This window comes from Dipodomys spectabilis, unplaced genomic scaffold (assembly GCF_019054845.1).
Source record: "Dipodomys spectabilis isolate Male_0828 unplaced genomic scaffold, ASM1905484v1 ptg000032l, whole genome shotgun sequence".
Classification (NCBI taxonomy): domain Eukaryota; kingdom Metazoa; phylum Chordata; class Mammalia; order Rodentia; family Heteromyidae; genus Dipodomys; species Dipodomys spectabilis.
Genome location: NW_024870709.1, coordinates 19723811 through 19737536, shown reverse-complemented (window position 1 = coordinate 19737536; position 13726 = coordinate 19723811). Strand labels below are relative to the sequence as shown.

The window sequence follows — 13726 nt, the reverse complement described above, 5'->3', positions numbered from 1 at the left end:
TTTACAGTGTTTCTATATTTTCTATTTACTAGAAGTATAGAATATGAATACAAATTATTAATCTGAGTGAGTTATCATAAGGTCATCTCCATTTTTAACCCAATATCAAGTGTATTTTTAGTAAATTCTTATTTCAAATTCTTTTAAGAATATCCTGGTGTTCCTCAATGTACTTGTGGTTTCAAATCCCAATCATGTTGCATTAGTCAATTAAAATAACTCACTGAAGTACATTAGTATTATGTTTTAATGCAATGAGGCAAATCAAGTTACAAGAATAGGAAGATTTAGCTAAATTAACCCTTGATTTGTTTCCAATGTAAAAATATTTTTCCTACATAATTTTCCCTCAGATAAAGAGCTATCTGTGTCCTATATATTTTTTCTGCCCAGAAAAGGCTAGAAATACAGCTTGATATGTTATGATTCCCACATGAGATGTGCAGCCAGCCCTACATATAAACTGTTCTGGTCGATCAATGCTTTTCAGTTTTATTTCTCCCTTAAAAAGTTTCCTTTCACTGATCATGACTCCTGCATCCACTATTTATAAAATAGTAGAAGACTCCTGTTTCTACTATTTATAAAATCAACATATCAGCTCTTTTCTAATTAAAGCCGGGCTATCCTAATTAGCACAGAAAAAAATATTTTGGCAGAAAATAAAAGTCATTTCCTTTTTTTTTTTTACTTTCTCTTATTAAAGTTAACATCTTTTGATGTCAAATTATAACAAGAGCTGAATTTAATTTTGCTGAAAAGCTTTATTTCTTACTTGTGCCCATGGACTAAGAGCAAGAGAGTAGCTGGACATCCTGCCTATATTTTGTTTTAATATATATTTTTGCTCTTAGTTATTTCTCTGCAGTCACTCTGCAATCTCCTTTAAAATCAGGAAAGACAAGAATGGTCACCAGAAGTGTCTTTACAATCTTAGGTGGATAAAAATGTTTCCAAAAGAATTGAACATAGTCTCTTCAACAAAGACCACCTGCCAGCCAGCCAACAATTAGGTAAGAATAACTTGCCCCAAAATGACTGAGATAAGACTCCATCAGACTATACTTTCAACTGCAACTGCATGGTTCCCTTGCATTTCTGCAGTAAGTTTTTGTTTACTTAAAACTAAAGCTTGTGTCTATGTCTTTACTTTGAGAATAATGTGGCTGATATAAAGAATCTCTAAATTTTAAGCCTAGGGCCCACACTTTTGTTTTAAAGTTATCAGTTTTCCATGCCTAGTCTTGTCTATTCAGAATTCTGCTGTTTTAGTTCTCAAATTAGTCTCATCTTCCATCCCTGTAGTTTGTTTCTCTGAAGTTGGTTTTAAAGAAGATAAGCTGTTCTCAATGTATTTTATTTGAAGCTTGATAAACATATTCGGTGATTACAAGAGGCATTAATAACGGATAAACTGAGTATATAATAACTATTTTCTTTTCAGTTGGAAAAATCAACAAGTTATCTGATCTTTAATATAAAGATTTAAGTAGCTCTCCATGACCTTGGGGTCATTTCTTCTTATTTCTTCAAACAGTGGAGAAATATCACTAACTTTTCACCAAAGGAAATTCACAAATAGAGTAACTTTTAATATGTGCTTCCAGGGCATTTCAAAGAAGCTTAACGTTAGAAATATTTCCTTTCTAAATCCATGAAGTCCTATATTTAATTCCATGCCATCATCAGGCTAGTTTATTTTTCCTAGTGATTAAAATATATTTCAAAGAAGTTGTGGGAAATAACCACATGTAATATCTCTCCTTTTAAAAATTACAGAAAGAAAAGAATTTATTTCAAAGAACGATTATGGTGAGGATTGTATTAACTTTTTAATAAATGCTTTGCAGGCACTTTTGGGGGTCTGCCCAAGTTTTACTGCTTCTGCACTTAGCAAGACTTTATAACTGTTGAATTTCTTCAAAGGTCTTTGAGCAAGCTGCAGGGCCCCTTGGACTGTAATAAATAGCCTTTTGTAATTCCACACTTACTTAAGTAGAGGCAATTGCTCAAAGCTTATGCCATCTCTATGTTAAATGAACCTTTTCTGATCGCTACCTTTAGGACCACTTTAAGTCATTTGTTCTGCTCTTTTAATACATGTCCCTTGTACTGGCTGCATTTCAGAATGTTTAACCCAGAACACCAGCTGTTAGCCCCTACTTTTAGATAATGCTCATCAATATGTTAATATTAAAACATGATTAACAGAAACTGTTCTCTCCACCCATAAATAATATTACAACATAAGGACATTACAGAATGCGACAAATTTTATGGGTACTGTGCTGTATTTCTTTCTTTGTTTTCATACCTTGACATTTATAATTTATCCATACAGCAATATGTTATAAAATTATAATATGAATGAGAATGTGATAAGAAATATGCTGTTTTCAGCTTTCAGGTATTAAAAAGGATTTGTTCAAATTACTAATTTCCAAGTCCTTAGAAATCCATTGTTTTTTTTTTTATAAATGACAGGATATTGAAATATATACTGAGTGATAGACTTAATGTATTTTATTCTCATTCCTTTATCTTTTGAGCTTGTGATTTGAAAACATTGAGGGTAATTGCAATATGGAATGAAAACATTCTATAAAACTAGAGAAATAAGGGGAGCGGAGGATAAAGTTGGAGAGGCGGAGAAAGCACAGGATTTTCTTTGGAAACCACTATTGATTTAGCTAAAATAGTATTTTGGGGTGAACACCAGTATAACTCAAGATTTGATTCTAATTATAAGCCTTTAATACACCCTAAATAATAGAATTCTGAGGGTTTTTTGTTTTTGTTTTTGTTTTTATTCAGAGGAAGAAGTTGGTTATGGAGTAGAATGCTTAAAACTCCATGTGGCATTTAAGCCACTCCATGTGATCATTTACAGAAAAGAGTTTAGTAAAGTTTGTAGGTGAAAATCCTAAGAACACTGGTAAAAATAACACATGAAATCATTGATGCTAAAATTAGGAAGTTAAAAATAATGCTTTCATACATAAAATGCATTTCCTTTTTATTTGTATTTGAGAACAATCATATTTAATTCTTAGCCATTGCTATTCTGGATATAACTGATAGATACATCCCTTTAAAGACAAAACAGAAAGTATACCTGATATATATAAAAAAATGACATTGATTATATTTTAAGTAAAATATTCGTTAAAAAATAGACAAGAGAGAAGAAATGAAGGTAGAGAATAAGGGAAAAATTCATGAATTGCACAGTTATTTGCCTGCTGTGAAGCTTTTGTGGATTCAAGTCATTCCACAAAACACTTTGCTAACACCACAAATTCTGTGCTGGAGAAATTCTTGTTGCATCACAGTGGATTTCCATGTGGTTCTTAAAATTCACTATTCTTGAAAATACTTCTTCAGTTACAACAGATGAGTACACAAATACTCCTACCTTTTACTACCTGGTAATATGCTTGATAGGAAATGTACTCATTACCTTGCTAATGTAACTGTAATTCCTTTGTACAGTATTTTTACAATAAAAAAACCTATTACAAAAATTAATATCGAAAGTGGGGCTGTAGCAAAAGTGGTAGAGCGCTAGCCTTGAGCTGAAGAGCTGAGGGACAGAGCCCAGACCCAGACTTCAAGCCCCACGACCGACCCAAAAAAACAAAACAAAAAAAAAAAAAACCTAATATCAAATTGCTATTCAATGCTGGTGGCTCACGCCTATAATCTTAGCTACTCAGGAGGCTGAGATCTGAGGATCGCGGTTCAAAGCCAGCCCGGGCAGGAGAGACCGTGAAACTCCTATCTCCAATAAACCACCAGAAAACCGGAAGTGGTGCTGTAGCTCAAGTGGTAGAACACTCGCCTTGCACTGAAGAGCTGAGGGACAGCGCCCAGGCCCAGAGTTCAAGCCCCATGACCGACAAAATAAATAAATAAATAAATAAAAAATAAAAGTATAACTTGCTGGGAATCTTTTGCTGATCCCATCAATTCTTAAAGAATGATAGCCAGCCAGAGAAGTATAATTTTTATTAGTTAAAATCTAATCCCTGCCTAGAAGTTGAAAAGGACTTTTTTTTTCTTCTAAAATTGTCTTTCCTTATTTGTTTGTGGTAGAAAGGGAAGTTTTTCTCCCATTGTTGAGCTGGTCCATTGACTACATTTAAGGAACGTAAAAGTAAATCACAACCAAGAAAACTATCAGGTTTTTAAAAAGGCTTTCTGTGTAAATTGATTTGGCCAATGATGGAGCTTTCTTGTTTATAATTTGTATTTGGATCATGCATACTACTTGTGCATGCCAAATCTACTGATAGACTGAGAAGAGACACTTCACTTAACTAGGATTTACTATTATTCTGAAACTAAAATCTGGAAGTCAAAATTTAAGAATCTAACTCCAGAGGATCTGGTTTGGTTTGTTTGTTTTTATTGGGACCTTCCTCTTTCTGGATTTGGGAATTTCTAATGAACCTCTGAGGTATCTCTGTGGTTTCCAGATTGGACAAGTTAAAGTAATAACAAGAAGAGCTTAGTATTTCTTCTACGTGAGCCAAAGCTTTTAAAAAAAAATAAAAGTATCTCCATGGGAAAATGTCATGCAGTAAATGTGTGGAAGAGGTTTGTTTTTTTGTTGTTGCTGTTGTTTTTTATCTTTTGAATCAACCATGCCTTTAAAAGTATTACTCTCTTATTTTTACTACAATGCCCACTTAAGAATATTTCCTTCTCAGTTTTTCTAAAACACTTCTATTAAATCCAGGATTTAGGTTTTGATTTAGCATAATCATTCATAGCTTAATGTTCTCCATCTCATCAGGGCACCCTGAATTCCCCAAACTAGGTACTCTGGAATTTCCCTTTGGGGCCAAAGGTCTTTATTTTGTTTATGTCTCTGCTTTTGTTTTTTGGGCCATAAACTCAGTTTATAATTTCAGAGTTATAATTCTTTGTATATTCTCACAGTATCCAGATCTATGTCACTTTGTAGATACTAGACATTTTCTTTCTACTTAATTCTAGTTTTCTAGCACTAACGAGTGCTACAACTTGCACCTTTCTTTTCATTTTCACGGTTTATCATGTGATAAAGCAGAAGAAATAAAGACTATCTTTCTCAAACTTTCATATTTTAACATCCAGAGTTTCTACTTATTAAGTCAATGACAAGCCTCATGGGAAATGCTATGAATCTAGTTTTTAAAAACTGAATATTAGAACTCTGAGAAGTGCAATATCTGAGTTGCCCTCCAGCACCTTGTTTCTGGGGGTTTGCAGAAGGAAACATATGGGAAAAGCCACGCCTTTTGCCCGCCAAAATGTAAGCTCCGCCTTTTGCCTGCCAAATATGCACGCCAATTCAAAACAAAGTGATAGGTTAGTTGAAACAGCTACTATAAGCTTAACGTGACTATGAAACCGTTTGTGTGTGTTGCAAACCCATTGGCCACCTGCGTGTAGCTAGACCTGACCTCCTGGATTTTGCCTTTAAAAACTCTAGCTTATGGTCACAGTTTCAGCTCCCGAGTCTGTGCTGCTTCCCCTGGCCTATGAGCTACCCACATCCCCAGTAAATTCATCTTTTTCACATGAGGCTGTCTCTTGAGTGGTGGACTCTTTTCCCCATAATAGAAAGCAGTATGGGAGTTCCTCAAAAGACTACACTTAGAGCTCCCCTATGACCCAGCAATCCCACTTCTGGGCATTTACCCAAATGATCACAAACAAGGTCATACTAAAGCTACCAGCACAACTATGTTGATAGCAGCATTATTTACCATAGCTAAGATATGGAACCAACCCAGATGCCCCTCAGTAGCTGAATGGATCAAGAAAATGTTAATATATATTATTATATATTAATATGTTATATATTAATATATATTATATATATATTCTATGCTTCCATCAGAAAGAGTGACACTGCCCCATTTGTTAGGAAATGGAAAGATGGGGGGAAAAAGCATACTAAATAAAGTAAGCCAGACCCAAAGAAGTTATCAGTCACATGGTTTCCCTCATTTGCAATAACTAGTAAAAGTCTCAGATACTCTTATCAGATGAGCAGAAAAACTCAGAAGCTATATACATATGACTATATAAAATGATGCTAAGTGAAATGAACTCCAAGATATGGACACAAAAAGTTTTTCTTTGTTGTTGCTCTTTTTAATGTACTATGTGATTATTTTGTTTGTTTGTTTTCTTTTGTAGGTTCTTCTCCCTATGGTATATCCCTGTTGTCACTATATTTGATTTTGGTATCCTGCATCTTGTATATACATTTATCTACTTTGGGGAGGGGAAGAAGAATAACGAAATGCTGAAACAAGGACACAAGATGACCCATTGCAACAATAAGACTCACAAGACACTTTGTTGGGAATGAACTTTGCAATTTGGTGGGGGGGGGGGGGGGGGAATGGGGCAGGGAAGGGATAGTAGGAGAAAAACAAAAGAGGGGGTAAGCAATGCTCCACAAGAAATGTACTCACTACCTTACTCATGTAACTGTAACCCCTCTGTACAGCATCTCCTACAATAAAATAAAAAATTAAAAAACAACAAAATTAACCTGGACAACAGAATATTCAGGATCACTATGACTGCAAAAAAATCTAGACTTCATAGGATAATTTGAAGTTCCTTTCATTTTTAAAACTAAATATAACTGCAACCATACATATTGGCTTCATGTTTTATTCTTCTTTAAAATCTATACTAGTTCTAAACACTGTGTGTGTGTGTGTGTGTGTGTGTGTGTGTGTGTGCGCATGCACATGTGTGTGTAATCAATCCACATTCCACATGCTGAACATTGTGTCTGGAGTACTACTTCATTTATTTCTCCACTTGGAAAATGACTTTTGCTCATTGTTTTTCAAAAATCTTAGCTACTATAATCTCCCTAAAGCTTTTCCTAAGTCTCAGACTATAGGTGATCCATATCTTCCTCGGTGTTTCATAATGTTGTAGTCCACTATTACACAGGAAAGATACATTTCAAGACCCTCCCACAGATGTTCGAACCCTGTAGTCCTGAAAATCCTATGCAGAATTTTCCTACACAAACATACATGCACATAATAAACTTTAATGAATTAATAAATTGGTAAATAAATAAATTAAGCAAGCACAGAAAAGGATTAGTTAAATTAACCATCAAGTTTGGGTTACTTGTGAAGGTTAGTCTAGCTCAAGCATGGTCAATCTAATGTCCTAGTCAGTCTGACAACCCTGGCAATGACTAAGCAGGTAGTTTATTAAGCCATGCAGATGCTGTACAAAATATTCATTCAAAGGCCTGAGTGGGCAAAAATGAAGTACTGTGACATTGCAGCCTATCAACTAGAATTGTGCACAATTTTATCTTACAAATTTTTATGCAATTTTCTATTAGTAATTTTAAACAAATTGACAGGCAGCAACACTGGAACTATGGTATGTTGAATATGAGGGTACTATAGCAATTTATTTCTCTACTAATTAGTCCACTGAATTTTGGTATAATTAGCCTTCCTTCTTTCCTTCCTTCCTTCCTTCCTTCCTTCCTTCCTTCCTTCCTTCCTTCTTCCTTCCTTCCTTCCTTCCTTCCTTCCCTCCTTCCTTCCTTCTCTCCCTCCCTCCCTCCTTCTCTCCCTCTCTCTCCTTCTTCCTTCCTTCCTTCCTTTCCTTCCCTCCCTCCCTTTCCACCCTCCCACCCTCCCTCCCTCCCTCATTCCTTCCTTCCTTACTTTCTTCCTTCCTTCCTTCCTTTCTTTCCTTCCCTCCCTCCCTCCCTTTCCACCCTCCCTCTCTCCTTTCCTCCCTCCTCCCTCTCTCTTTCTTTTCTTAACTTATACTTTACAGATTATTACAAGGAAACTGTTCTGAAAGGCTTAGTTGTTTAGCTTTTGTGCTGCTTAGCTCATGCTCCAGTCAATCAGAGAGGACTAGAAAAAAAATTGCATTTTTGATAGGAAAAGAAATAAAACACTAGTCTTATGTAAATTAAACTTTGATGGACATTATGACTATACACTGGAATGGGATATCACAGAACATCCTACAGTGATAGGAATAATCTATTTTTATTTGTTATATGTACACTTATTATATAAATGGATATATGTAAATATTGCTTCAATTTTAAATTACATTGAAAATTGTAGTTTGCATAATCAGAGTTCATTATTTCACCAGATTTACCCTAAATATTACTCTTTGTATTTTCCTAGCTTTAGCATCTGAGCCTCTTTAACTGTGAAGAGAGCTTAGACTGGCGGAGGGAAAAGAGAGTAAAAGAGAGAGGCAAAAGAAAGAGTAAAAGATTAGCCTACAGCTAGCTTTTCACAAGCAAATGAAACAATCTCCAGTTCTAGCCTCAAAAAACTCCTCCTTCTCTCCTGCAGGCAATATTGGTGTCCTCATCACCGTAGGGGCCAGGTACCAGATAAATAGTGACTCTGCATCCCTTTTACATATTCTGTTTAAGTTATTCAAACTCACCAGTCCCTTAACGGTACACACCTAGCCCCTGTCTTTCCCACTGAAACCACAATAAAAGTCACCATCTGTACTTCTCCCTCACTTCTAACAGAAACTGTTCTCCTGTGTGACTTGGCCTGACCCCTCCCCCTTGAACTTGAACTTGAATAACAAACTGAATATTCTGTCTGTTTTATCTTAAACAGAAACTTAGTTTTTCACTTACACATGAAAAGCAAATTTATTCATAGTTATTAGGTATCAGGTGATATTTTTATATGTTTACAATGTGCAATGTTTAGATCAAGTTAAAGTTATGTAACTCCTAAAATATTCACTACTTCTTTATGGTGAGAATATTCAAACTCGTATCTCATAACATTTTTCAAATTTTGTAATAAGCTTTTTTTTATTGTGAAACTACTGTACGGATGGGTTACCGTTACATGAGCAAGGTAATGAGTACATTTCCTATCAAGCATTGTTGCCTCCTCCTTTGTTTTTTACCATCCCTCCCTTCCCTCCCACCTCCACTCCCCTCTCTCCCCCCCCCCCCGCTCCTCCCCCCTAAATTGTAAAGATCGTTTCTCGACATAGTGTCATTTTTAAATTTAAATTTTATTTTGTTGTACAGAGGTGTTACATAAGTAAGGTAATGAAGTTGAGAAATAGGCTATAATAGCTGCAATAAAGTGTAGGTTAGCCATTTATGCCTTTTAACAGGCAGGTACTGCTACTCTCACAGATTTGCACTTTTGAGTCTCCAATGTATCTACAAAATTAATTTCGAAGATTTTGCTCAGATTACATTGCTACTTAAAGGGCTACATAAATCACAATCTAACCAATGTATCAGGACAACCTATTCTAGCTGGTAGAATTGAGGTCCCAAATCAGGCAATTTTTTGAATTTCAAGAAGAAAATAAAGCTCTGGCTACCTCAGACCAGAATTCTTTCCATCACCATACATACTGTTTGGTATGATCATTTGGTATCTGCATCACAAACAATAAACTGCCTAAACTTTAATTGAAGTACCAGTATTGAAACAAATATTTGTATAGATGTATGGATATGAACTCATCTGTGGCCATACAACAATTTCATGTTCACTTTAAAACATTATTGAGAGAGTGAGAAAGAAATTGATTTACTTTTTATAGGAATAACCCTCCTTACGAATATTACATGCATGGGTGAACAATCTTGGTGAATCTTGGTGAACAATTCTTCACCATGGTATGAATCTTAATTTTTATGGTACATTATCTCACCTCTACTTTTTAAAATGGTAGACACCATCAAAGTATATATTGCATATATTATTCATCAGATATAGGAACAGAAATGTTAGATTATTCTATTTAGTATACAACATGGGTTTTCTAACCCTAAGCTATGCAAGTACATCAGAGACTTAACTATTGACAAGAGGGAGGTCTTTTGAGAAGTGATACAGCTGATCTGTCCTTTGGAGAGATGAAAACTCTTCTCAGCAAGAAGTCCAGTGAAACATTTGGAAGTTTGGTTTTGGAAATAAGCTCATAGCAACCCAGTTAATTCACATGTAATAATGCTCATTGGTGCTTTAAAAAGTGGGATGAGGGAGTTTTTAATAAAAATAGTAATTTTATTGGGGGTACTGTATACAGTGGTAAGTATTTTAATTACCATAAAACCATCTTTCTGACAAACCCTAATTTCATGTTACTATAATACCAGAAAGTTATTTGTAGTATAACTACCCTCTTAGGAAACAAGGGAGACTAATCTGTTAATTCAAAATAAATCATCTGAAATTTAAAAATAAACTTTAAACCATATAAAGTGATTGACAACTACAACATGAATTATAACATTCAATTCCTACAGCCCTTTCAAGTATTCATTCCAACCCAAGTCTCAAATTTCAATTAAAATTGAACAAATTAAGTTCCATAGAAAATGATTATGTTAATTACTATTATTTTTCATCTAATCCTCAAGATACCAGTTAGGATTACATTAATTTGGATTTATTTGCAAATTTATATGAACAAAATGAACACCAGCAGAGACTAACTGACTTTCCAATAGCCATCATGATAGTAAAATCTGGATTTAAGTTATAAAAACTTGAGGACGCTGTGCACACTAAACTTTCCAAAACTATTTTTGCCTCAAATTCCTTCCTTCTCTGCTCAGTATCACTTGACTAAGAAATGCAAACATGGGCTGGGAAGGGAGGTGAAGGGTAAACAAAGGAGGAGGCTGCAATGCTTGGTAAGAAATGTATGCATTATCCTGCCCATGTAATTGTAACCCCTCTGTACAGTATGTTCTCAAATAAAATAAAATAAAATTTAAAAAAAAAAAGAAAAAAAAAGAAATGCAAACGTAGTTGCAGTAATTACTTTATTCCTTACAAACAGGAATTTTGGAAATCCAGGCAGAAAGCAAAATGGGGCAAATTACAGAAGTAGACTACTTTCTATATAATGTCCAGGATGTCTGTGCCTATGCCTCTTTAGTTCCAGATATAAGTTAAGTTAATCTGAAGAATTTTTGCCATATATTTTAAAGCAATTCTAATTTTCAAGACCATCCAAATAGGGAAATGAATCAGTACATATTTTTGCAATTATGAATACTTCACATAATTGACCTTAGAATTTTGAGAACTGGAGCTGATTAATTTTTCCACGCACCATAAAAAGTTAACACATAAGAAAAAATAGTCTTAAATTGTTCCATTTTTGGATTACAAGAGGAAAGCTAAAAAGAAAATTATGTGGATACAAATATAGTAAATAGTTTCATGTTTTGGCTTTAATTTCATTGTGAGTATTTAGGTTCTTATATTTTTCATTCCTTATCCCAATAGCTAAGAGAAAACTGTGATTCATCTATATAGAGCATGACTTCTCAGGCATAGTATGTGGACTGAAGTTTTTAACATTAGAGACAAAGCATTTTAGCAAATATATGGAAAGATTTTAACTCATTTCCCAAACTGTAAAATAAAGAAAAGACATTTGCCTTGTTTTAATGATGAAAAACTAATTTCTCATAAAGATTCTTTAAGTTATATTCACTGTTTTAAAATGAAATGATGGACCCATCTTCATTACTTAATAGTGATAAAAATGCTGTCATGCTGATTTATGATGAGTCATCAGCCATTAAACTACTTAAAATTATTGAGCTGTACATATGAAATGTGTAGGTTTTAAAAGACATAAGTATGTATCAGTAAAATTATTTTAAACAAGAATAACTTGAGCTAAATAGTAGTGAGTATGGTTGACATTTACCTAAATGTATATGTGAGTTGAATAAACATGCATTTTTTTCCTCTGTGATGTGTAATTTTTTCCCTTAATTTTCAGGCCTTTGTAGAAGAAAATCTGTATGAAACTATTATATAGCATTATAAAGTGTTGCTGGTCTGCTCCGTCAAATTTCTTATAGAGTTGAAAAATAGTAAACCGAGAATAATTATTATTCACAGTTCACAGTCTGTATTTTAGCTTGAGAAACATGCTTTTCAAGTTAAATTTCTTTCAAAACCCATTTGGCTAGTGGGAAATGAAGAAGGAAAATGCTAAGGGCAAAGTAACATTGAAGATAAAGAAGTCTTGTAATCTATCTGCAAATAGGGTACAATTTTCCTACCTGTTAGAAGGTCTCATAGTTACATTTCATACATGAATTGAAGGATGTATGTATATTCCTTACTATCCTGTAGTTCAGAAGTAAATGCTCTTGATTCTGTGTTAGCATTAGGAATAACTATTTGTCAGATTATTTTAGGCTGTAATGGATTGTTTTAATCTATGAAATGGGATCTTGAAATACAATAGATAAAGTTTTCAAATGAGTACATGTGGAATGAATATGGAATTAACATTGCATTCAATATACAGGACCAAATGTATATTCAACTGCACATAATCAATACAATGTTTATATTCTTTGATTCAAGAAACATAAAACATAATCTGTAGAGACAGGCTGGGAAGTGATTTAGGTAGTTAACTTCTAGTTCTAGAGAAATGGTGCAACATGAAATCAGATGAGAAAAAAGCAATACAAGTAAAATAAATAAAAAGAGATCATGTCCTTGCTACAAAACTCCTGGCAAATACTGCTTATAATAAAGGAAGCAGTTATGACCCAGTAGAAATTTATGAGAAATACTTTTGTAACACTTTGGAAGTGCAGCTAGATTTTCATAATAAATTGATTATAGAAAAAAGTGCAACCCAATAATTTATTCAATTAACATCCATAAAATTATAGTCAGAATCACTTTTTCAAGACCATAAGGCCAAAATTATCTTTTGCAGAACACCTTTTTAAATTTTGTAAGTGCAGGCCACAAATTGATAACTATCAGTATTCATTTTAAAAATGATAAATATAAAAAATGAGTTGAAGTATTTCACAAATTAATCTCTATTAGACCAATTTTACTGCAGATGTACCTGGAGCCCCTTATCTCCGTTAATTTCTGGAGGATCTGAGTCTCTAATAACCCTGCTCCTAATGGGCATAGTTGACAAACACGGCTATTTTTCTTTGGAAGGCAACTTTCCAATTCTAAGCTGAGGCTCAAGACAGTTGACTGTGGGTTTTACTTGTCTTCAGTCACTTTTGTCCATGAGTTTTAAGAAACTTTCATTTCCTCTCATCCTTACTTTGGACCTTAGTTTATGTTAATGGATGTCCATGGGTTAATATTCCTCCTTCTCTTCTCTTAGAATACACAACTCTAAAGATGTATTTACATGAGTACATTTCTTATCCAGCATTGTTGCCTCCTCTTTTGTATTTTCCCCTACCATCCCTTCCTTCCAACCTCCTCAGCTACACCCCCTTATCCCCCCAACATCCCCCAATCCCATCCCCCACTCCCACCCCCTCCTAAATTGTAAAGTTCGTTTTTCCACATAGCTTCTTTTACATCTCATTGTTACAATGGGTCCACCTGTATCCCTAAACAATTTGTTTTTTCCCTTCTCCTCCCCAAATTATATCAACATCAAATATAGTGAAAACAGGGGTTATACCGTGGGGGAGGAACATACAAAACAACAAAGAAATCATCTTATAAATATGTTGGAAACAACAGCAAGAAAGAAAAAAAAAAACACTTGTGTCCTTATCTTGGAGTTCATTTCGCTTAACATTATCTTATCTGACCTTTTCTCCTTGTCTCAGACATATACTAGTTATTACAAATAAGGGAAACCATGGGACCTATGTTTCTTTGGGCCTGGCTTACTTCATTTAATATAA

General features: G+C 34.2%; 1 protein-coding gene across 2 annotated transcripts in view; it reads right to left on the bottom strand.

Moving 5' to 3' along the window:
- The window catches only part of Epha3 (EPH receptor A3), a 316446-nt gene that overhangs the window by 70088 nt on the left and 232632 nt on the right, over positions 1-13726 (bottom strand). The gene's annotated exons all lie outside the window — the stretch shown is intronic.